Source organism: Loxodonta africana, chromosome 23 (assembly GCF_030014295.1).
Source record: "Loxodonta africana isolate mLoxAfr1 chromosome 23, mLoxAfr1.hap2, whole genome shotgun sequence".
Taxonomy (NCBI): Eukaryota; Metazoa; Chordata; class Mammalia; order Proboscidea; family Elephantidae; genus Loxodonta; species Loxodonta africana.
In genome coordinates, this window is record NC_087364.1 from 29,504,224 (window position 1) to 29,527,664 (window position 23,441).

General features: G+C 38.0%; 1 protein-coding gene across 1 annotated transcript in view; it reads left to right on the top strand.

Annotated features, from left to right (window-relative positions):
- CRYL1 (crystallin lambda 1) overlaps window positions 1-23,441 on the top strand; it is a 229,746-nt gene that overhangs the window by 75,362 nt on the left and 130,943 nt on the right. The gene's annotated exons all lie outside the window — the stretch shown is intronic.

Here is a 23,441-nt window from a genome sequence, read left to right on the forward strand (position 1 = left end):
TGCTTTAGGTGAAGGGAAGGACAACACTCAATACATGGAAGGTCAGCTCAATTGGACTGGACCAAAAGCAAAGAAGTTTCTGGGATAAAATGAATGCTTCAAAGGTCAGCGGAACAGGGGCGGGGGTTTGGGGACCATGGTTTAAGGGGACTGCTAAGTCAATTGGCAAAATAATTCTATTTTGAAAACATTCTGCATCCCACTTTGAAATGTGGCGTCTGGGGTCTTAAATGCTAACAAGCGGCCATCTAAGATGCATCAATTGGTCTCAACCCACCTGGAGCAAAGGAAAATGAAGAACACCAAGGTCACACGACAACTAGGAGCCCAAGAGACAGAAAGGGCCACATGAACCAGAGACCTACATCATCCTGAGACCAGAAGAACTAGTTGGTGCCCGGCCACAATCGATGACTGCCCTGACAGGGAGCACAGCAGAGAACCCCTGAGGGAGCAGGAGATCAGTGGGATGCAGACCCCAAATTCTCATAAAAAGACCATACTTAATGGTCTGACTGAGACTAGAGGAATCCCGGCGGCCATGGTCCCCAGACCTTCTGTTGGCACAGGACAGGAACCATCGCCGAAGACAACTCATCAGACATGAAAGGGACTGGACAGTGGGTGGGAGAGAGATGCTGATGAAGAGTGAGCTAATTATATCAGGTGGACACTTGAGATTGTGTTGGCATCTCCTGTCTGGAGGGGGTTGGGAGGATAGAAAGAGTGGGAAGCTGGCAAAATTGTCACGAAAGGAGAGACTGGAAGGGCTGACTCATTAGGGGGAGAGCAAGTGGGAGTACGGAGTAAGATGTATGTAAACTTATATGTGACAGACTGACTTGATTTGTAAACGTTCACTTGAAGCTCAATAAAAGTTAATTAAAAAAAAAAAGGAACATAAAAAAAAAACATCTCTTACACAGGCTGTTGTCAAACTATAGGGATAATGTTATATTTTAGAGGTGTTAGGATTTTGAGCAAAAGTTTATCTTTTGGACAACTAATACTATTTTGTTTTAGCTTCCCATTATACAAAAGATTGTATTCTTCTTCTTATATATAATTGCATGAAATCCTAAAAAAATCATCGAAAAGGAACCTTTTCATTTGTTGTAGCATTTGTACTTAGTCTTTCAAGCAACTTCGCTTAAAAACAAAACAAAAAACAGAAAAAGAAACCCTCACAGGCACAGTTTCCTGGCTGAGTAAGCCCAGAGAGACAAAGCTTTCACTCTAGGCCCCCACAAGCACTCCAGGCAGAGCTTGATGTTACCCCTGGGCTGTGACTATAGCTTTGTGCTCTTTTCAGTCCCCCTTCCCTCCTGAACTCAAAAAAGAGAGCCTCCAGACAGCCCTGTCCCAGGTAAGAACATTGAGGTATAAAATTATTTAAGCCAACTTACCTAAAACTAAGAGAATCATTATTCCTGGTTTCCTCCCTGACATTTTGTATTCTGAGACTTACACGTTTCCATTTTTTCACTGTTGCACATTTCATTTTGTAACTATCATGATATCATGGATCTAACAAAGGCTGTGGGTGCTTGATGGTCAGTTGCTACTGTGGAATTCAGGCAGATCTAGGAGATATAGGTTCTAAGTCTCTTTGGCTCTAAACTTTTCTGTAGTTCATTTAACAAATATGTGTCAAAATAGATTGTAAGAAGAGGGGTATTTTTCAGTTTCTTCTCTGAGGCATAGTCATCTCTATGTTGATAGTGAAGGTTGTATAAAATTGGTTCTAACAGCTAACCTTAGTCTGTTCAAGATGGGGAATCAACTTGGAAACCCTGAATGAAGCTAGAATCCCCAGACGGATATATCCTTGGTGGAAAAGAGAAGTAGGAGAAAAACAAAAGGGACCCAAAGGACGAGGGGTGAAACCCAGAAAACAAAAGGGACTGGAAGGTTCCTTCAGCTGGCTGCCAAATGTCATCTGTTTCAGTCCCTGTCAGAGCTTTGGTTAACATTAGGATACTGTAAAAGCTCTTGCTTCCATGTCATGGTCTCAGGCGGAGAAGCTTTTTCAGATAGGTTTAGTTTTCAAGGAAAGTATAGGGCTTCCCAGACTGATCCCTGCCAGAGGAGGAAATAAGGCTTAGATTTTATTGCTCTTGACTGTGGTAAAGACAAGTGGGAATTTTCCACCATGGAGGCGGTGGCTAAGAACACAGGTTTTAGAACTAGACAGATTTGGGGTTAGGTCCTGACACTTTGCACTCAGGAGCTGTGTGGCTTTGACAAATTTTTTACTTTCTAAGCCCCATTTTCCTCATTTATGAAATGAAGATGATACCCACAGCGTGGGGGTGGCTGTGAGGATTACCTTCTATTTTCGTGTCCAGAGTGCCCGTGATATAAGGCAAGGCTTCATTTTTCCCAAAGAAGATTAAAAAAGTAAAACCTCTTTTGGGTCAACTTGATAAATAATATTTAAGTGATATAAATGAAATAACCTTATAACTTGTGAGGTATGTAAAGTGCTTAGTACAGTACTTGGCACATAGAAAATGCTCAATAAAAGGTAATTATTTTATAATGGGGCCATTTGTATACAAATGACACAAGGCAAGATATGGTGTTCTAGGCATAGAAGGTACTTAAAACTTCTCTTTAAGTGTGTCTTTATTTTAGAGATTAAATGAATGTATAGATTAAATGAACATGGCATTTAAACATGGAGTAACATCTATTATGCAGAAAGCATTGAAGCCAGGCTGTATAGGGAGGAGAAAATAGGGGATGATGTAAACTCTACTAGGTTTAACTCCTGCCCTATAGGTGATTATAGTCTGCAGAAATTGTTTGCACCTCCAGTATCATAGAGAGTAATGGGGGTGCAGAGTGGTTCTGACCAGGAGGATTTAAAAGGCTTACTGAAAATAGTGCAGAAGAAAGGCCTGACGATCTGCTTCAGTGAAGATTACAGCCAAGAAGATCCTATGGAGCAATTCTGCTCTGTAACACATGGGAACACCATGAGTCCGAATCGACTTGATGACAGTGGGTTTGGTTTGGTCTTATTGAAGGTAAAATTTGAGCTTGTCTTGGCCTTTTAACAAGTGGATTTGGGAGAGGGGGGACACAGATGGGAGACGGAGATCAGTGTCTCAGAAGAAGATGCACAGAGAGGATAACCAAACCAAATGAAGCCCACTGCCATTGAGTCGCTTCTGACTTATAGCGACCCTATAGGACAGAGTAGAGCTGCCCCATAGAGTTTCCAAGGGGCGCCTACTGACCATTTGGTTAGCAGACATAGCTCTTAACCGCTATACCAGCAGGGTTGGGGTGAAACCCAAAAAACAAGACCTACCTAAAGCTATACTATGTTTTTGTTAAATTGTGCTAGCATTTCTAATAATCAAGGAATTTTAAAAATAAAATTTAAATAAACTTTAAAGAATTAAACATCTCTGTATTATAAAGAGCAATCTCTGGGTGGTGCAAAAGGCTAAGCACTTGGCTACTAACCAAAAAGGTGGCTGTTCAAATGCACCCAAGAGGAGCCTCGGTGGAAAAGCCTGGTGATCTACTTCTGAAAAATCAGCCATTGAAAGAAAACCCTAGGGAGCACAGTTCTACTCTGACATACATGGGGGCCATGAGTGGGAATCGACTTAATGGCAACTAGTTTGTTTTTTGTTTTTGTTTTAATATTATAAAGAAAATTTAGGAAAATTGTGCTTACATCTACTATTCCAAAGATATTTAGTATTTTTGTGCATTTGTATTCCTTTCCAGTTCTGTGTATTTGCTCTTCCTTCCTTTAGCATAACTGGAATTATACTGTAAATAAAATTTTGTGTTATGGTTTTATTTAAATCTTAGATTTCTTGCTATGTCATTTCTAAATCTTAGGACTATATCAAATGGAAGAAGTATTGGACTTTTGAGAAAAATTTTTATGTTACATGTTTATTATTTCATGTCTAACCTGAAAGAACCTTCCATCTGAGAGTGCCATTAAAACTGAAGATGCAAAGGCCCCTGACATTTGACAGGCATCTCCTGCACACCAGGTGCCATGGCCACTTCTTAATCCTTACTTCCACATGCTCCTTGCTAGCTGTGCTCTTCTATTAACTCCCTTTTTTGATTTTTATAAAAGGAAAATTCTGATTGTAGAAAAATTAATCTAGGTTATTTGGAGATGTTTTTCTTATATAAAAAAAAATTCACTACTTTAGGGAATTGTTCAAAGGCAGAAGGTGAGCTGGTAGATTAACAAACATACAAACAAAAACACATTGGCTTGCCACAATTCTTCAACTAAAAACAATCCAATTGTTGGATTCACAGAGCTCTGGAGAGTCACAGCTATAGAAATGTGAGTCTAACTCTTGATGGTAAATGTATCTTCTCCCCAAGCCCTAGTACGCAGAGTCATGGGTCGGCTGAAATGTGGTAGAGTGCAAGAAGGAAACCTGAATTTCTAGAACTTAGTGCAATTTTGAAATCAAGTCCAGCCTGGCAAGAAATTCTACTGTGCTAGAAAATAAATTTATTCTGAGAAGCTTGTGTAAAACACTGAGTCTTAAAGAGCATTAAGGCTCATTAATCACAATACAGGGACTTTATCCAGGCTCTGAAATATAAGACTTGAGTTCACGGTAGCTGCCGTGAGCCATGGGAATAGTTTATAGGATTAGAAAGTTTAAATGTTGTTTCCTTACACAAAACCAAGACAGCAGCTGAAATCTGGAAGTAAAACTTATTCATATATATTATCAGAATTTGGATCTAAACTTTGCCTTTAACCAAAAAAAAAAAAACACCAGACCTGTTGCCATGGAGTTGATTCTGACTCATGGTGACCCTATAGGACACAGTAGAACTGCCCCATAGTTTCCAGGGAGCAACTGGTGGATTTGAACTGCTGACCTTTTGGTTAGCAGCCGTAGCTCTTATTCACTACTGTCTTTAGAAGATGCTAATCATTTTGATCATGACTCAAACACTGACAGTACTTATAGGAAGCGGTGTTCATTAACACTGATACCATTTTGGAAATTTATGCGTTTTCAAAAAGAACAGAACTTCTTTGGACTCCTGGTCTTGGTTCACCGAGACTCAGAATAATCCTTCTTTTTGGAGGAACAGAGGGAGTTGTTCCTGGAGCATAGGGGAGGGCCGGCACTGAGAATATGCAGGACTGTGCACTGGAACTTGACTTTTACTTTTCCTGTTCTTTTTTTTTAATTTCATAAAATCATATTTATTGAGATATAATTTACATACAGTAAAATACACCCTTTTTGGTGTCGAGTTCTTTTTTTATTAATATTTTATTATGTTTAAGGTGAAAGTTTACACGCAAATTAGGTTTAACAATTAACAATTTCTACACAGATTTTTCAGTGATATTGGTTACATTTTTCACAATGTGTTATTATTCTCATTCATTCGGTTCTGGTTGTACCATTTCCAGTACTCTAGTTTCCCTGCCCCCTTCCTTTTTCATCTTCGCTTAGAGTAATTTTTGACCATTTGGTCTCCTATAGATGATTTTTCTTGAGGAAGCTTATTACTCATGGGTAATATTCTTTTATGAGCCAATCCATTATTTAGCTAAAAGGTGACCTCAAGGGATAATTTCAGTTTAAGGTTTAAAGCGAATCTCAGGGTGATACTCTTGGGAAGTTCTCTAGTCTCAACAATTCCAGCAAGTCTGGATTTTTTTAAGAACTTGAATTCTGTTCCACATTTCTCTTGCATTCTATAAGGATCCATCTATTGTGGCCCTAATCAGAATGGTTGAGAGTGGTAGCCGGGCACCATCTAGTTCTTCTGGTCTCTGATTAGTTGAGACTGTGGTTCGTGTCAACTATTAGTCCTGTAGACAACTTTCTCTGTGAGTCTTTGGTTTCCTTTCCATTCTGTTCCAGACAAGTAGAGACCAGTAGTTGTAAATCGCCACTCACAAGCTTTTAAGACCCCAGATGCTGCTTACTAAACTAGGATGTAGAATGTAAACTTCATGAACTATATTATGCTAATTATCTGAGTTGTCCCATGAGACTATGGTCCTGAGTCTTCAAACCCAGAAAATCAATCTCTTGAGGTATTTGGTTATCTCTAAGAAGTTTATTTTTTAAGAAGTATCCGTACCTTTGTCCCATATATGGTTTATTTTTTATATGAATATACGTGCATGCACACACATACCTATATGACTATCTGTGCACACATGTGTACCCACATATTCGTATATTTATATGTCTATAAACATATTTGTGTAAGCACACACATATTTTTGGTTGTCATTGTTAGATGCTGTCGAGATGGTTCCGACTCATAGCGACCCTATGTACAACAGAACGAAACACTGCCTAGTCCTGCTCTGTCCTCACAATTTTTGCTATGTTTGAGTACATCGTAGCCACTGTGTCTGTCTGTCTTTCTTGAGGGTCTTCTTTTTTGCTGACCCTCTACTTTAGCAAGCATGATGTCATTCTCCAGGAGCTGATCCCTCTTGATAACATGTCCAAGGTATATGAGCTGAAGTCTCACCATCCTCGCCTCTAAGGAGCATTCTGGCTGTACTTCTTCCAAGACAGATTTTGTTCATTGTTCCACATTCTTCACCAACATCATAATTCAGAGGTATCAATTCTTCTTTGGTCTTCTTATTCATTGTCCGGCTTTCACATGCACATGAGGTGATTGAAAATACCATGGCTTGGGTTAGGCACACTTTACTCCCCAAAGTGACATCTGTGCTTTTTAACACTTTAAAGAGGTCTTTTGCAGCGAATTTGCCTAATATACTATGTCTTTTGATTTCTTGACTGCCGCTCCCATGAGCAGTGATTTTGGATCTGAGTAAAGTGAAATCCTTGTCAACTTCAATCTTTTCTCTGTTTATCATGATATTGCTTATTGGTCCAGTTGTAAGAATCTTTGTTTTCTTTATGTTGAGGTGTAATCCATACTGAAGGCTGTAGTCTTTAATCTTCATCAGTAAGTGCTTCAAATTCTCTTCACTTTCAGCAAACAAGGTTGTGTCATATGCATATTGCAGGCTGTTAATGAGTCTTCCTCCAATCCTGATGCCTGTGTTCTTCTTCACATAGTCTGGCTTTTCGGATTATTTGCTCAGTACACAGATTAAATACGTACGGTGAAAGGATACACCCCTGATGCACACCTTTCCTAATTTTAAACCATGCAGTATCCCCTTGTTCTATTCAAACACCTGCCTCTTGGTCTATGTACAGTTTCCTTATGAGCACGATTAAGTGTTCCGAAATTCCCTTTCTTCACAATGTTATCCATAATTTGTTATGACCCACACAGTTGAATGCCTTTGCATAGTCAATAAAACACAGGTAAACATCTTTCTGGTATTCTACGCTTTCAGCCAACATCCATCTGACATCAGCAATGGTATCCCTTGTTCCATATCCTCTTCTGAATCCGGGTTTAATTTTGGCAGTTTCCTGTCTATGTACTGTGAACATGTTGGTGTTGTTACACGATTATTTTTGTCATATCGTTTACCTTTCTCTTGTGTACTTCTTAATGACATCATTTATCTTGGTCATCTTGTGCACTTCTTAATGACATCATTTACCTCGGTCAAGCTGTGTGCACTTCACCCACATTCGATGCTCTCTTTCCCATTACTGAAACTAACAAGTGTCTACTATCACTAGAGTGCTTCCTCCCCCACACCACCCATCCCTGGTAACCACCAATGAGCTTTGGTCTCTGTAGAAATATCTTGTCTTCTGATAAAAGTGGGATCATACAATATGTGTCCTTTTGCGATTGACTTATTTCAGTATAATGTCCTGCAGATTCACCCATGCTATGTTTAGAGGACTCATCATTATTCTTTATGGTTGCATGGTATTCCATTTTGTGTGTGTACCACATTTTGTTTGTCAGTTCATGCATTGATGGTCACTTAGGTTGTTTCCATCTTTCTGCTATTGCTAATAATGCTGCAATGACCATAGACATGCATGTGTCTATTTGTGACACTGCTATTAGATCTCTAAGGTATATACCTAGGAATGGGATTGCCGGATCATAAGGTATTTCTATTTTAACTTTTCAAGGAAGTGCTAGTTTTCCGTAGTGGTTGTACCATTTTACAATCCCACCAGCAATGGATGAGGTTTCCAGTCCTTCCAACAGCCTTGCCAGCATTTGTTGTGTTCTATTTTTTTTTTTTAATCAGTGTCATTTTTGTAGGGGTGAGGTGATATCTCATTGCAGTTTTGATTTACATCTCTGTAATGACTAATGATCGTGAGCATCTTTTCATGTGTTTGTTGGCCACTTGAATGTCTTCTTTGATGAAGTTTCTGTTCATGTCCTTTGCCTATTTTTTAATTGGATTTTTTGTCTTTTTGTTGTTCAGTTATTGAAATTTTCTATAACTTAGAGATTAGGCCCTTAACAGATATGTTGTTTCCTAGACTGTAGATTCTCTTTTTACTCTTTTGAGGAGCATAAGTATTTAATTTTTAGGAGGCTCCAGTTATCTAATTTGTTTTCTGTTGTTTGTGCATTTGTAATTTTATTCGATAATCTATTTCTGAAAAAGATTGGGTCCCATATTTCTGTCCCTATGTTATCATCCAGGAATTTTATAGTATTAGCTTTAACATTTAGGTCTTTGATCAATTGGAGTTAGTTTTTGTGTATGGTGGGAGGTTTGGATCCTGTTTCACTTTTCTGCAAATGGATATCCAGTTGTGCCAGCACCATTTGTTAAAAGACAGTTTCTTCCCCATTGAATGGCCTTTGACCCCTTGTCGAAAATCAGCTGCCTATTGATGGATGGATTTATTTCTGGCTTCTCAATTCTATTCCATTGGTCTTTGTGTCTGTCATTGAACCAGTATCAGGCTATTTTGCTTACTGTATGATGTACCGTTCTTTGTGCTTTGACAAATGTTTTCAGTTTTGTAACCACCACCACAATAAAGATTTAAAACATTTCCACTACTTCATAAAGTTCCCTTGTTTCCCTCTGTAATCAACTTCCTTCTTCCTCCCCAGGCCCTGTTCTGATCATTGATCCGGTTTCTATGTCTGTAGTTTTGCCTTTTCCAGAATGTTATATAAATGGAAGCATGCAGTATGTAGCCTTTTGAGTCTGGCTTCTTTCATATAGCAAAAAGTTTTTGAGATTCATATGTGTTGTCTTTATCAGCAATTTGTTCCTTTTTATTGCTGCGTGCTGTTTTATTGTGTGAATGTACCAATGTTAGTTTATTCCTTCACTAGTCGAAGGACATTTTGTTATTTCCCGTTTTTGGCTATTGTGAATAAGACTCTTATAAACATTTGTGTTTACGTTTTTGTTATGAACATTTGTTTTTATTTCTCTTGGGTAAATACATAGGAGTGGGATTTTTAGGTCATATGGTTTTCCAAAAATGGCTATACCATTTTGCAGAAGAAAGTATGAAAGCGTCAGTTTCTTCGTACTCTTGTGAGATTTTGGTATTAACAGGGTGAGCTCCCGCCCCCTCCCCCATTCTAGTATATATTTGGTGGTGTGTTATTGGGATTTTAATTTGTATTCCCCTAACGACCAGTGACACTGAGTATCTTTTCCTATGTTTATTTGCCATCCATATAATCTTCTTTGGCAAAGTGTCTGTTCAAATCTTTTCCTCATTAAAAAAAGTTGGATTATTTGTTTTTATTGAGTTTTGCGAATTCTCTGTGTGTCTTAAATATAAATCCTTTAAGATATGCTTTGCAAATATTTTCTCCCAGTGTTTTTATTTTCCTTATGGTGACTTTTTAAAAAAAATTATTGTGTTAAAATAGACATAACAAAAATTCATCATAACCATTTTTAAGTGTACAATTCAGTGGCATTAATTACATTCATCATGTTGTGCAGCCATCACCACTGTGAATTTCCAGAAGTTTTTCATCACTCCAAATAGAAACTCAGTAGCCCTTAAGCAGCAACTTCCCCATTCACCCTTCCCCCACTAACAAACTTTTGTCTCTGTGCGTTTGCCTGTTTTAGATATTTCATAGAAGTGGGATCATATAGTACTTACCCTTTTGTGTCACTCGACATTCATCCATGCTGTAGCATGCATTAGAACTTCCTTTCTCTTTATGGCTGAGTAATATTCCATTGTATGTATGCACCAGAAACCCTACGGCAGCTAACCGAAAGGCCGGCAGTTCGAAACCACCAGGTGCTCCTTGGAAACTCTATGGGGCATTTCTACTCTCTCCTATGGTCGTTATGAGTTGGAATCCACTCGAGAGCAATGGGTTTATGGGTGTACCATGTTTTGTTTATCCATTCCATCTATTGATGGACACTTGGTTTTTTCCAACTTTTGGCTATTGTGAATAGTCAGCAGTGAACATTGTAGTACAAGTGTATGTTTCAGTCCCTGCTTTTCAAGGCTTTGGGTATATATACCTAGGAGTAGAATTGCTGGGTCATATGGTAATGTTTAACTTTTTAAGGAACACCCAAACTGTTTTCCACAGGGGCTACACCATTTTACATTCCCACCAGCAATGGATGAGTGTTACAATTTCTCCACATTCTCTTCAGCACTTGTTATTTCCCATTCTTCTGATAATAGCTGTCTTAGTTATCTAGTGCTACTATAACAGAAATATCACAAGTGAATGGCTTTAACATACAGAAATTTACTCTCTCACAGTTTAGGAGGCTAGAAGTCTGAATTCAGGGCGCCACCTCCAGTAGAAGGCTTTCTGTCTCTGTTGGCTCTGGGAAAAAGTCCTTGTCATCAATCTTTCCCTGGTCTAGAAGCTTCTCGGCTCAGGGGCCCTGGGTCCAAAGGACACACTCCACTACTGGCTACTCTTGCTTGGTGGTACTGAGGTCCCTCTCCTCTCTGCTCCCTTCTCTCTTTTATATCTCAAAAAGACCTGCTCAAGATACAACCTAATCCTGTAGATGGTGTCCTCCCTCAATAACATAACTGCCTCTAATCCTGCTTTATTAACATCATAGAGGTTATGATTTACAACACATAGGAAAATTACATCAGATCACAAAATGGAAGACAATCACATAATACTGGAAATCATGGTCTAGCCAAGTTGACACATATTTTGGGGGGACACAATTCATAGCAACAGCCATCCTAGTAGGTATGAAATGATATCTCACCATGGTTTAGATTTGCATCTCCCTAATGACTAATAGGAAATCCTGGTGCTGGAGTGGTTAAGTGCTATGGGTGCTAACCAAAAGGTTGGCAGTTCGAATCCACCAGGCACTTCTTGGAAACCCCTGTGGAGCAGCTCTACTCTGTCTATAGGGTCACTATAGGTCAGAATCAACTTGATGGCAATGGGTTGATAATGACTAATGGAGCCCTGGTGGCACTGTGGTTAAGCGTTTGTCTGCTAACCAAAAGGTTGGCAGTTCGAATCTACCAGCTGCTCCTTGGAAACCCTACAGGGTATGCTACTCTGTCCTATAGGGTTGCTATGAGTTGAAATCGACTGGACAGTAATGGGTTTGGTTTTGTTTTATGAATGACTAACTGATATTGACCATCTTTTCATGGGCTTATTGGGTATTTGCATATCCTCTTTGGAGAAATATTTATTTGAATCCTTCGCCCATTTTGTTATTTTTTTTTATGTAAACATGTTGTTATGTAAACATGTTATTTTTTTTATGTAAACATGTTGTTATTTAAATTTCATCTTTTTTCAAAAAGTAAATATACTTGATTTCCTAAAAGTACAAACTAAGAGCAGAAATGGTTGAAAGACTTTGCCTTTAGGGGTAGATTGTAACTAACCTGTGAGTAGTGTTGTAGTGTCTTTTTTTTTTTAAACTGTTTTACTTTTTGGTTTTTTTATTTTACTTTTTTTGTTATTGTACTTTAGATAAAGGTTTACAGAATAAACTAGCTGCTCATTAAACAGTTAGTACACGTATTATTTTATGACATTGGTTAACAACCCCACAACGTGTCAACACTCTCCCTTCTCGACCTTGGGTTCCCTGTTATCAGCCTTCCTGTCCCCTCCCACCTTCTAGTCTTTCCCTTCCTGGGCTGGTGTGCCCCCTTAGTCTTGTTTTGTCTTATGGGCCTGTCTAATCTTTGGCTGAATGGTAAACCTCAAGAGTGACTTTGTTACTAAGCTAAAAGAATGTCTGGGGGCCATAATCTCAGGGTTTCTCCAATTTCTGCCTGGCCAGTAAGCCTGGTCTTTTTTTGTGAGTTAGAATTTGGTTTTACATTTATCTCCAGCTCTGTCCAGGACCCTCTATTATGATCCCTGTCCGAACAGTCAGCTGTGGTAGCTGGGCACCATCTAGTTGTACTTTACTCAGTCTGGTGGAGGCCATGGTAGTTGTAGTCCATTAGTCCTTTGGACTAATCTTTCCCTTTTATCTTTAGTTTATTTCATTCTCCCTTGCTGGTGAAGGGATGAGACAAGTGAAGTATCTTAGATAGCTACCCACAGGCTTTTAAGACCCCGGACACTACTCACCAAAGTAGAATGTAGAACATTTTCTTTATAAACTATGTTACGCCAGTTGAGCTAGATCTTCCCTGAGACCATGATCCCTACAGCCCTTAGTCCAGCAATTCAGTCCCCCAGGGAGTTGGGATGTGTCTATGGAGCTTCCATGATCTTGCCTTGTACAAGTTGTGCTGACTTCCCCAGTATTGTGTACTGTCTTACCTTTCACCGAAGTTACCACTTATCTGTTGTCTACTTAGTGTATTTCCATCCCCACCCCTCCCCTCCCTCGTAACCATCAAAGATTGTTTCTTTTTGTGTGTAAACCTTTTCATGAATTTTTTCAGTGGTGGTTTCATACAATGTATGTCCTTTTGTGATTTTCTTTCATGCAGCATAATGCCCTCCAGATTCATCCATGTTATGAGATGCTTCACAGATTCATCATTGTTGTTTATCGTTGCGTAATACTCCATTGTGTGTATGTACCATAGTTTGTCCATTCATCTGTTGATGGGCACTTAGGTTGTTTCCATCTTTTTGCTATTGTGAACAATGCTGCAATGAACATGGGTGTGCATATGTGTATTTTTGTGACGACTCTTATTTCTCTAGGATATATTCCTAGGAGTGGAATTGCTGGATCATATGGTATTTCTATTTCTAGCTTTCTAAGGGAGTGCCATATCGTTTTCCAAAATGGTTGTATTATTTTGCATTCCCACCAGCAGTGCATAAGAGCTCCGATCTCACTGTAGCCTCTTCCACCATTTATTATTTTCTGTTTTTTGATTCGTGCCAGTAATGCCGCGATGAGATGGTAACTCACTGTGGTTTTTGTTTTGTATTTCTCTAATGGCTAGTGATTTTGAGCATTTCCTCATGAGTCTGTTAGCTCCTTTAATTTCTTCTTTGGTGAAGTGTTCGTTCATTTCCTTTGCCCATTTTTAATTGGATTATTTGTCTTTTTGTTGTAGAGATTTTGGGTTTTCCTGTAGATTTTGGAGATTAGACCTTTGTTGGATTTGTAATAGCCAATTTTTTTTTTTTTCCCAGTCCGTAGGTTTTCTTTTTACTCTTTTGGTGAAGTCTTTTGATGAGCATAAGTGTTTAATTTTTAGAAGATCTCAGTTATCTAGCTTATCTTCTGTAGTTTGTGTGTTGTTCGTTATGGTTTGTATCCTGTTAATGCCATATATTAGGGCCTCTAGCATTGATCCTATTTTTTCTTCTATGATCTTTATGGTTTTTGGTTTTATATTTTGGTCTTTGATCCGTTCTGAATTCATTTTTGTGTATGGTGTGAGGTATGGGTCCTGTTTCATTTTTTTACAGATGGACATCCAGTTTTGCCAGCACCATTTGTTAAAAAGACTGTGTTTTCCCCATATGATGGACTTTGGGCCCTTGTCGAAGATCAGGTGGCTATAGATGGATGGATTTAGGTCTGGGTTCTCAATTCTGTTCCATTGGTCAATGTATCTGTTGTTGTACCAGTACCAGTACCAGGCTGTTTGACTACCATAGCTGTATAGTAGTTTCTTAGGTCAGGTAGGGTGAGTCCTCATACTTTATTCTTCTTTTTCAATAGTGCTTTACTTATTCGGGGCTCCTTCCCTTTCCATATAAAGCTTTGTCATTGGGTGTGTAGATATTTGTTATTGTTATGTCTTCATGATGGGTTGTTTCTTTAATCATTATATAGTGCCCTTCTTTGTCTTTTATGATGGATTTTGTTTTAAAGTCTACTTTATCTGAGATTAATGTTGCCACTCCTACTCTTTTTGGTAGCTGTTTGCTTGATATATTTTTTCCATCCTTTGATTTTTAATAAATTTACATCTTTGTTTCTAAGGTGTGTCTCTTGTAGACAGCATATTGATGGATCCTGTTTTGTTTTGTTTTTTTTAAATCCATTTTGTCATTCTCTGTCTCTTTATGGGTGCGTTTAGGCCATTTACATTTAGTGTAATTATTGATAAGTGTGAGTTTATCACTGTCATTTTGTAGTGCCTTTTTTTGTGTTGCTGACATTTTCTTTGTTCCTCTTACTCTCCTGTGAATTTCTTCTGTTTGTGGGTGTTTTTTCCATTTCTTTTATTTTTGTTCATTTTGTTTTTACTGAGACTTTATGTTTCTCTTCTTTATTTTGATGAGTAGGTTTGTTAACTTCCTTTGTGGTTACCTTGAAATTTACTCTTATTTTCCTACTTTTGAACCAGTCTATTATTACTTGCTATTGCCTCACCTTCCTCTCCATTAGAAAGTTCTATACCTACATCGTTTATTCCCTTGTTTATTGTTCTCACGTTTTTGTCATTTATAGATTAGTCTCTGTTTCCTGTTGTAAATCTTTTGGTTTTGAATAATCTTTGAGAGTTCATTTCCTAAGTTGGTATCTGGCTTGTGCGATCTTGCATCCTAGATTCAGGCTGTGTTCTAATGTTGTTTGTTCTCTAACTGAAGGAATCCTTTCAATAATTCTTATAAGTTTGGTCTGGTTTTTACATATTCCCTTAATTTCTGTTTATCTGGAAATGTCCTAATTTCATTATCATATTTGAACAAGAGTTTTTCAGGATATATGATATATTATTCTTGGTTGGCAATCTTTTTCTTTCAAGGTTTTATGTATGTCGTCCACTTGCCTTCTTGCCTGCATGGTTTATTGCTTCCCCTCTGTATGTGACTTTTTGTTTTTCTTGAGCTGCTCCCAGGATTCTTTCTTTGTCTTTGGTTTTAGCAAATGCGATTATGATATACCTTGGTGATTTTCTTTTGGGGGGGGGGTCTATCCTATATGGGGTTCTTTGAGCTTCTTGGATGGTCAGCTTTCCATCTTTCATGATATTAGGAAGTTTTTGTCAGCTATTCTTCAATGATCACCTCTGTGTTTTCTGTTTTCTTCCTCTGTTCTGGAACTCCAACCACTTGCAGATTTTTGCTTTTGATTATATCCCATATAATTCTCAGAGTTTCTTCATTAATTTTTTTCTTATTTTTTCTCAATGTTGTATCCAAGTGTTTGTCTTCAATTTTGCTGATCTGTCTTGCATTGTTTCAAACCTGCCCCTCAGATCTTCTATGACACTGTCCATTTATCTTTTGGATTTCTAATTGTTGTTTTGTAGGATTTCCAGTTGTGAATTTATTTTGGCATTTTTTTCCCCTATTATTTTCCTGAATTTTTTCCTTTTTTTGGCTGTATTTTCCATGAGTTTGTCTGCCTTTTCCATGAATTTGTCTATTTTTTCCTCATTTTTGTCTGCTTTTTGCTTCAACTCTTGTATAGCTCTGAATATTAGAAATTTGAATTCCCTGTCAGGTAGTTCCAGTGCCTTTTCTTCTACTGGAAAGTCATCTGGCTTTTTATTTTGGACGCCTACTGGAACCATCCTGTCCTGTTTTTTAATATGTTTTGATATCAAGTGCTGTCTTCAGGACATTCAGTAGTTATTTTCTGTGTATTAGTTATAAATTTGTTTGTTTCATCCTTTTTTAGTTTTATTTTGTTCTGTCTGAGTAGGTAGGCTGTGCATTCTTAGTTGTTTGCTCATCTGTAGTCATGATACTTTTCACCTCCTTGTCCAGTGGGCAGGGCCAGTCTTTCAGGTAGGGTGCAGCAGGACAGGTCCAACTTAAAGGGAGGGGCTGGGATGAGTTGTATGTGGCACGTACTGGGGCCAACAGGGCAGGCCAGGAATCAGTGCGGAGCAGATTCCAGTAGGCCATGCCTGTGCTGCTCAGGGGTGTGATGTTCAGCACATGGTATAGGTAGGCAGGAAGGAGGAGGAGGCTGTGATGTGTAGAGCTAAGATGAATATGGAAAAGAAGAGAGAGAAGAGAAGAAACAGGAGAATCAGGAGCCAAAAACAAACAAACATAAAAGTGCTGAGGGAGCTTGCTGCTGGAGTGGAGGGATAAGCAACAGAGAAACGGAGAAAAAAAAAGGAAAAGAGAATAAATAAAAATTTTTTAAAAAGAAAGAAATGCCTGCAGGGATCATACCAGCCACTGGGAAAGTAGCTCCCAGGCCTTGGGACACAGTTCATCTAGAAGGGGCAGAGATGGCACACAGTGCCTGGTATTCAGGAGACAGGAAGGGAAGGAAAGCAGAGAGAGATGAGAAACTGGGAGATAAAAAAAAAAGCAAAGAAGGAAAAGAGAAAAGAAAAGATAAGGAAATAAAAAATAAGAAAAAAAAAAAAAAAGAAAGGACCCCAGGGATCCCACTGGCATGGCTGCACAGACTGGGAAAGTGGCTCCCAAGCCATGCAGTATAGCCCAGCTAGAAGGGGAAGAGATACTTTGCCCATTTTTTAATTGGATTGTTTAGTCTTTTTGTTCTTAAGTTGTAGGAGTTCTTTATATATTCTGAATGTTAAACCCTCATCAGATTTGTTGTTTCTAAATGTTTTCTCCTATTCTGTGAGCAGTTTCTTCACTTTCTTGATAAGTCCTTTGATACACAGAAGTTTTTAATTTTTATTAAGCCCAGTTTATCTATAATATCTTTTGTTGCTCCTGCTTCTGGTGTCATATCTGAGAATCTATTGCCAGAAACATGGTACTGAATATTTGCCACTATGTTTTCTTCTAAGAGTTTTACGGTTTTAGTTTCTGTATTTAGGCCATTGATACATTTTTAGTTAATTTTTGCATATGGTATGAGATACGAAACCAACGTCATTTTTTTTTTTTTTAATTTGGTGATCCACTTGTCCCAGCACTGTTTGTTGAAGAGACTATTCTTTCCACCATTGAATGGACTTGTCACCCTGTCAGAAATCATTTGACCATAGATATATGGGTTTTTCCTAGACTCTCAATTACATTATATTGGTCTATATGGCTAGCCATATACCAGCATCTTACTGTTTGACTGCTGTAGCTTCATAGTACATTTTGAAGTGTGTGTCCTCTTGCTTTGTTCTTCTTTTTCATGACTTTTTTTGGGCTATTCGGTGTCCTTTCCAATTCCATATGAATTCAAGGATTGGCCTTCCCATTTCTGCAAAAAAAAAAAAAAAAAAAATGCTGTTGGAATTTTGATAGAGATTGCATTGAATCTTTAGGTCACTCTGGGTAGTATGGTACCTTAGCAATATTGAATCTTCCAAAGTATGAATGTGGATTGTTTATTTATGTATTTAGATTTTCTTTAATTTTTATAATTTTTAGTGTACAAGTCTTTCACCTCCCTGGTTAAATTTATTCCTACATATTTTATTCTTTTAGGTGCTGTTGTAAATGAGATTGTTTTCTTTGTTTACTTTTCAGGTTGTTTATTGCTGGTGTATAGAGACACAACTGATTTTTACATGCTGATTTTGTACCCTGTAACTTTGCTGAATTTGCATACTAGCTCTAGTAGCTTTCTTATGGATGCTTTGGGATTTTCTATGTATATAGGATCATGTCATCTGCAAATAGGGATATTTTCACTTCTTTTCTGATCTGGACGCCTTTTGTTTATTTTTCTTGCTTACTTGGTCCGGCTAGAACTTCCAGTACAATGCTGAAAAGCAGCAGTGAAAGTGAAAGATTTCAGTCTTTCCCCATTGAGTATGATGATGTTAGCTGTGATTTTCATAATTGCCCTTTTAATGTTGAAGAATTTCCCTTCTATTCCTAGTTTGTGAGCATTTTTATCATGAAAGCGTGTTGGATTTCGTCAAATGTCTTTTCTACATCAATTGAGATGATCAGGAGTTTCTTTTCCTTTGTTCTATTAATGTGTATTACATTGATTGACTTTCTTATGTCGAAAAACACTTGCATTCTTTGCAAAATAAATCCCACCTGGTCATCGTGTGTACTCCTTTTAATATGGCTTTGGAGTCAATTTGCTACTATTTTGTTGAGGTTGTTTGCATCTATATTCATAAGTGATATTGATCTGTAGTTTTCTTATGGTATCTTTATCTGGCTTTGGTATCAGGATAATGCTGGCTTCATAGAATAAGTTAAAAAGTGTTCCCTGTGCTTCTGTTTTTTGGAAGTGTTTGAGAAGGTTTGGTGTTAATTCTTCATTAAATGTTTGGTAGAATTCACCAGTGAAGCCATCTGGTCCTGGACTGTTCTTTGTTGAAAGGGTTTGATTACTGAGTCAATTTCTTTACTTGTTATGGTCTGTTGAGATTTCGTTTTTTTTTTTTCATTTCATTTAGGTTATCTAATTTGTTGATCTACAATTGTTCATAATATTCTCGTATAAACCTTTTTATTGTAGGGTCAGTAGTAATGTTCCCACTTTAATTTCTGATTTTAGTTATTTGTATCTTCTTTTTTTTCTTGTCAGTGTATCTAAAGGTTTGTTAATTTTGCTGATCTTTTCAAAGAACCAACTTTTGGTTTCATTGATTCTTTGTGTTGTTTTTGTCTTTATTTCATTTATTTGCTCTCATCTTTATTATTTCCTTCCTTCTATTAGCTTTGGGCTTAGTTGCTCTTTTTTTTTCTAGTTCCTCAGGGTGGAAAATTAGGCTATTGATTTGAGATCTTTCATCGTTTTTAATTAGATATGTATAGAAATAAATTTCCCTCTGAGCACTTCCTTAACTATGTCCCACAAGTTTTGGTATATTGTGCTTTCATTTTCATTTGTCTCTAAGTATTTTCTAATTTCCTGTTGATTCCTTCTTTGACCTATTAGTTGTTTAATAGTGTGTTGTTTAATTTCTACATATTTGTGAAATTTCTTTTTTTTTCCTCCTGTTATTATTTTGTAATTTCATTCCATTGTGGTCTGTCTTAGTTTCCTAGTTAGTGCTGTTTTAACAGAAATACCACAAGTGGGTAGCTTTAAAGAAAATTTATTTTCTAACAGTGTACTTCCACTGAGAAAGTAGAAGGCTACATGTCTGAATTTAGGGCACTGGCACAAGGGAAAGGCTCCCTCTTTGTCATTTCTGGGGGTTCCTTGGCTATCTATATGACATCTATCATTCCTCCCACCCCCCCCCCATTTTTACTTTGTTGTCTCTGTGTCTATGCTGCTTTTTGTATCTCAAAAGTGATCAGGTTTAGGACACACCCTGCACTGATTGGTGTAATTAATGTAACAAATATATTCGTTGTAAATAATATAACAAAGAAAACTCATTTTCAAATAGGATTGCATGCACATGTATAGGGTTTAGGATTTCTACACATATTTTGGGGGGACACAATTCAGTCTGTAACATGGTCAGAGAAGATAGTTTGTATGATTTTATCTTTTTTAAATTTATTGAGACTTGTTTTGTGACCTAGAATATGGTTTAAACTGGAGAATGATCCATGTGCACCAGAGAAGGTATATATTGTGCTTTCTTTGGGTGGAGTGCTCTATATAAGCCTGTAAGGTCTTAACAGTAACTTTTGAAAAGCAGAAGTTTTTAATTTTAATAAAGTCCAAGCTATCTGTGTTATATTTTGTTGCCAAATCCAAGGTTATGAAGGTTTACCCCTGTTTTCTTCTATGCATTTTATAGTTTAAGCATTTACATTTAGGTATTTGATCCATTTTGAGTCATTTTTTGTATTGGGGTGGAGCAGCAGTCAAACTCATTCTTCATGGAAACCCGGTTGTCCCAGCACCATCTGTTGAAGAGACCATTCTTTTGTCTGTTTAGTGATCTTTACACCCTTTTGAAAATCAATTGACCATAGATGTAAAGTGGTAACCTCCTTTAAAGTAAATGAATTGTCAGAAAATACACTAGCAAAATTAATTGGTATGTTGCAAAATTGTTTTTCTTTGTAGGACTACACATCTCAAAGATAAGAACATTTTCAGGCCTGAATACATTGTGTTAAAGCACAAAATGTACTAGACTAGGAGGCATTGAGCTAACTGGCTTACCCCCTTCTAGGCCCTCAGTTTCCTTACCTCTATAGTAGGAAGTTTGGGCTTAGATGATCTCTAGGACCTGTCTGAGCTCTCTAATATACTTTTATTTCATAAATATTACTGACTGAGTGCTGTGTCAGGTGTTGTGCAAAGGACTGTGGACACCATACTGAGCAAGACCAGCAAGACTCGTGGCCTTTTGGAAGACTATCACGTGATTTGGGAGCAACATCTCCTGGCAAATAGGATGTTAGATTCCCGAAGTTTTCTAGATAGATAAATGAAAGGATAATGATTAGGATTATGTACTAAAATTTTTGCACATAAAGTAGGAAAATCTCCAACTGCTGGGAAAACCCTGTGATCGGTACGTGTGGTGGGAGGAGGAGGGATGGTAGCTGGATGGCAGAAAAGCATGTGTAGTGTTGATCAGGCCAGAACGTCAATATTGGATCAAATTGACAATAGCAGTTTGAAAGATTAGGGAAGACCTTAGGGGGCAGTGAGTTTATGTTAACGGAGGAGGAATAACTTGCAAAGGAGGGTGAGAGTGGTTATACTACTGGAAGGATGTAATAATGTCACTGAACTGTTTGTGTAGAAATTGTTGAATTGGTATATATTCTGCTGTTTATATTCTTAACAACATAAAATAAAATAAACTATTAAAAAAAATTCTACTGGATGTCAGATTTGTTCTCACTAGAACCCCTCAGTTCATTGTCTCAACATAGATGGAAATATTGGCCTGGAGGTGATGTGTGAGGTGAGGACCTTGCCTGTGTGCCAGAAATAGCCCATTTGCAAGATCAGTAGGAAAGCATTCCACGGTGAACTGCTCTCTTTAGCCTTGAGCTCCTGGAGTTGAGTGTGGAGTTAAATATGCTAGAACAGAATGTTAAAAGGCAGTGGACTTGTCTATCTTAGTCAGGAGCCTTGGCCTCAATTTCTTATACCTTTCAATTTGAGAATTTGGTGTCTTTTTTTAAGGGTTAAGTGCTGCCTTCTTTTTGATGTCTTTAGGTCTGGAAGGCTGGGCTCTAGCTCTGTCATGATTCTGAGTTAGGTTTTAGGCTCCATTGCTTGGGTGAAGTTGGCTAGTGAGGGGCTGGTTGGGGTGGCTTTGTGCTTTCGCACAGCTGTGTAGGAGGATACAATTCTTGGCAGCCTGCGGACCTGGCTTACTGTCCGGTAATGTGTCTGGAACAGCAGCAGCACATCCGCCTCTTCTCTCTGATCGTGGCACCAGGAGAGGGCAGGCCGGCACCTGGAAAGGAAGGCAGAGGGGCAGGGCCGCACAGGGCCGCGCAGGCTGTGTGCTAGGAGCCAGGAGGGGTGTGAACCTGTCTAGAAAGCTAGGCTTCTGTCTCCAAGGCTGAGCGAGCCATAGTTATCCTTCCAGTGTGCCACTACGCAGCCATCCCTTAAATGTTTAAAATTATAAATAATAAATAATAACAAAGTTTGGGTACTAAAAAAGGGAAAACATGCATCATTTGATTACCTCAATACCATTGCATACTTTTTTGCGTATTTACTTCCAGTCTTCTTTTATGTGTAAGTTTTTACAGTTGTAGTGTGTCTTTATATATACAGTTTCATGATGTCCTGCTATTAGTCAACACACCACACTTTACTGTTTGTTAGAGCCTGTGAAGTTCTTTCAGTGGCTGCATAAATCTGTTGAGCGACTGTATTATAATTTAGGAAACATGATATTACAGTTGCTTCTAGCATTTTACTGCTATCTGTCAGACTTGGTTGCTCATCTATGTGTGCTGCTCTCCCATATTTTGGGTTACCTTTTTAGGGGCAGATTTATTAAATGGAATTCCTAGGTGTAAGTGCTGTGTTGTTCTTGATAACATATTGCTGAGTAGTACTATAAATCTCTACTACTCTTATAGGGAGCAGCCTGTGAATATTTGAGAGCACCAGTGTGATTTTAAACTTGCCAGAGTGTGGTATATGAAGTCCTTGGGTGGTGCAAATGGTTTGGTGGTTGCCAGTGGGTTGGTTATTCGAATCTACCCCGTGACACCATGGAAGAAAGGCCTGGCACTCTACCTCTGAAAAAATCAGCCATTGAAAACCTTAGGGAGCACAGTTCTATTCTGACACAAACGAGATCGCCATGAGTTGGAATCGACTGGATGGCAACGGTTTTTGTTTTTAGTGTGAAGTATGTTGATCTCTAAAAGGCTTATTAAATTGATAAATGAAAATAGATACGTCATTGTCCCAATATGTAACAACCAAAATGTCCTTGCCCCAACATTGACCTCCTTAATTTTGTTTCTAAAATAACTAAAATTGAATGAGTGACTCTACTTTCCCCTAAACTTAGAAATGGAAACTTAAATCCCTGTTTAAAAGGATACTTGTAGAGCTCTGCTGGAAAGGTGGGGTGGTGATATTATAATAAAATAGAGTGTTGACTCCATGTTGATTATATATTCAGTCTAGACAGAAATTTAATTGTCCATTTAGAAGTTGTAGGTTGTTAAATTAATGCCCAAAGTCCAAATAAGCAACTGTCTCATATAAATGTTTTTATAAAATCTGTTAAGTGGAATAGATAAATAACAGCCAAGGAAATAATTTTTTGACCTTATCGTTCAATTAAAAGCATGGTAAGTGCACCTGAGAGTGGTCATGGTGTACACATTTAATGCTTGGAAAACAGCAAATACTTCAGGAATTGTAATGTTGTTGTTAGTTGGCTGTTGAGTTGGCTCTGAAATGTTGCCTGGTCCTACACCATTTTCATGATCATTGGTATACTCGAGTCCACTATTGTAAAAAAGAAAAAAAATTTTTTTTTTTTCTTTAGCCACTGTGTATTTTGTGTACCTTCCAACCTAGGAGGCTCATGTTAGGCGACATCCTGTTGTGATCCCTATGGTTTTCATTGGCTAATTTTTGAAAGTAGATCACCAGGCCTTTATTCCTACTCTGCATTAGTCTGGAAGCTCTGCTGAAACCTGTCTACCATGGGTGGCCCTGCTTGTATTTGAAATACTGGTGGCATGACTTCCAGCATCACAGCACCATGCAAGCCACAACAGTATGACAAACTTGACAGATGGGTGGATTTTAATATTAGCCTCGAGTTATTTTCCCCAAAGTGTTTTCACTTGTTGCTGTTGGT